This window comes from Carcharhinus amblyrhynchos, chromosome 22 (genome assembly GCF_965287045.1).
Source record: "Carcharhinus amblyrhynchos chromosome 22, sCarAmb.v2.hapA, whole genome shotgun sequence".
NCBI lineage: Eukaryota > Metazoa > Chordata > Chondrichthyes > Carcharhiniformes > Carcharhinidae > Carcharhinus > Carcharhinus amblyrhynchos.
This window is the reverse complement of record NC_137345.1, coordinates 9,647,805-9,650,392: the sequence shown is the minus strand read 5'-3', so window position 1 is coordinate 9,650,392 and position 2,588 is coordinate 9,647,805.

The window sequence follows — 2,588 nt, the reverse complement described above, 5'->3', positions numbered from 1 at the left end:
TGTCCTGGCAATGACAGTCTCCCTACACGCTGCTGCATTCCACTTTCTCGAGGTGGAAATGTTCGCTGGAAGTTTTTTTTTAATTAAAGCCTAATTTCCCTGCGATTCGCCTCTGCTGGCAGCGCCGATGCTGTGTTGAAGGGTGGGGACGAGGTGGAGATGGGAGACGTTGCCTGGGGAGGGGTCCTAACGCTGGAAATTGTGTATAAAGCTCCCTGGCACTGAACCAATGTGCGGTGCTGCTGATGACTTGGAGTCAGTGCAGGGAAAAAAACAAATCTCTTCAAACGGCAGCTCAGCTGAGTTTCCAACCCCCTCCCAACCTCCCGTGCCGCTCCACAAATAAACTGGAATGGTTTTGGAATGTTTATTAGCGTGTGCACTCAAGGACATTAATTTATAACCACAATTTTTCTGACCCTTAACCCTCCCCGTCCTTCCCCCCCCCCCTTAATAAAACTACAGATAAATATATCTACCCATTGTGAGAAAGACCCACAGTTGTACAGCACATTTCATAGCCAGTGGATATCTCAAATAGCTTTTCAGTTAATGGAGAACATGCTCCTGTCTACATCAATGGGGATGAAGTAGAAATGGTTGAGAGCTTCAAGTTGTTAGGTGTCCAGACCACCAACCACCTGTCCTGGTCCCCCATGCCTACACTATAGTTTTAAGAGCCCACCAATGCCTCTGCTTTCTCAGAAGCCTAAGGAAATTTGGCATGTCAGCTGCGACTCTCACCAAGTTTTACAGATGCACCATAAAAAGCATTCCTTCTGGTTGTATCTTGGTATGACTTCTGCTCTGCCCACGACTGCAAGGAACAACAAAGGATTGTGAACAAAGCCCAGTCCATCACACAAACCAGCCTCCCATCCATTGATTCTGTCTATACTTCCCACTGCCTCTGAAAAGCAGCCAGCATAATTAAGGACCCCACACACCCCAGGCATTCTCTCTTCCACCTTCTCCCATTGGTGAATTGAGTTTCTGGATTTTGATAGCTGATCAAAGATTTCAAATGTTATTTCAAATATTATTCAATAACAGAATGAATAGTTTCCTTTACATAGCATCTTTAACACAGTAATGCTTCTTAAGTTGATTAAGTTGGATAAAATTTTGATTTGATTTATTATTGTCATACATATTAACATAAATGTATTAACATAATATACATGTATTAACATAATATTAACGGACATCAAGCAGAAGAAGGAGACGTTAAGATCAAAATCTTGGTCAAAGGATTAGATTATTTATTGGTGTCACAAGGCTTTCATTAACACTGCAATGAAATGACTGTGAAAATCTCCTAGTTGCCACACCATGGCACCTGTTCAGGTACACTGAGGGAGAATTTAGCATGGCCAATGCACCTAACCAGCACATCTTTCGGACTGTGGGAGGAAACTGGAGCATCTGGAGGAAACCCACGCAGACGTATGGAGAACGTGCAGATTCCGCGCAGACAGTGACCCATGCTATGAATTGAACTCAAGCCCTTGTCCCAGTGTTAGCCATTGTGCTACCATTAGGCTTTAAGATGTACTTTAAAAACAAAGAGAGAAGAAAAAGGTTTAAGCAGGTAATTCCAGAGCTTTGGTCCTCGATATCTGAAGACACAGCCACCGGAGGGTGATACGGGGGAGGGGGGGGTGGGTGCAGAGAATGAAGTTGGTGATGTAAAAGAGGCCAGAAATGGAGGAATGCAGAGTTCTAAAAAGACTGTTGGCCTGGAGAGACGATGAGGATTAAGATTACGGAGGGGTTTGAACACAGGGATAGGAATTTTTAATTTTAGACATTGGTCCAGGAGCCAATACACATCAGCGAGCCCAGGGGTGATGAATGAATAAGGCCTGAGATGAGTAAGGATACAGGCAGCATAGTTGAGCGGAAGTTAATGAAGTGTGGAAGATGGGCAGGTGGCCAGCAGAGCATTGTAAGAGTTGTGTCTGGAGATAACAGAAGGGTAGCTGAGGGTTTGCACAGAAATGGACAGAAACAGAAGATATTATGGTAGTGAAAATTGATGGCTGGTGATCATGAGTTTACGGACCATAAAACTCACTAAGGACCAAATAAGTCATTGAGGTTGAATAACTTTATCTCATCTTTGAATGTTTACATAACGTTTAGTGAAAATTGATAAAACTGGAGTATGAAATTGTAATAATTCATCCAACAGCAGTACACAGAGTGCTATCTGTGGGCAATCTATCTTCAGGAGTGCCAGAGGAACTGACACTCCTGGTTAACTACAAGGAGAAGATTCCCTGATTGGCCTATCAATGGGCTCCTTAATCAGGGACATTTTTTTGTTGCCAACCAAATAAATAAAATCAAATTAACTTAGGGACAACTCAAAAAGGCCAGCTCCTTAAAAGGACGGGAAACTTTCGAAACCAAAAGGAAAGCAGAAAGGAAACTTAAGTATCAAATTAAAATGTGATTAAAGGGGTCAATAATACAGCCCACTCACTGCGGTGCCCAGCTGGCTGGAAGGCATCACTCCTTAATCATGGAGTTCATATTCCAATCAGCCAACCTCAATGGTCTGATTGAAGTCATTATAGAAATCA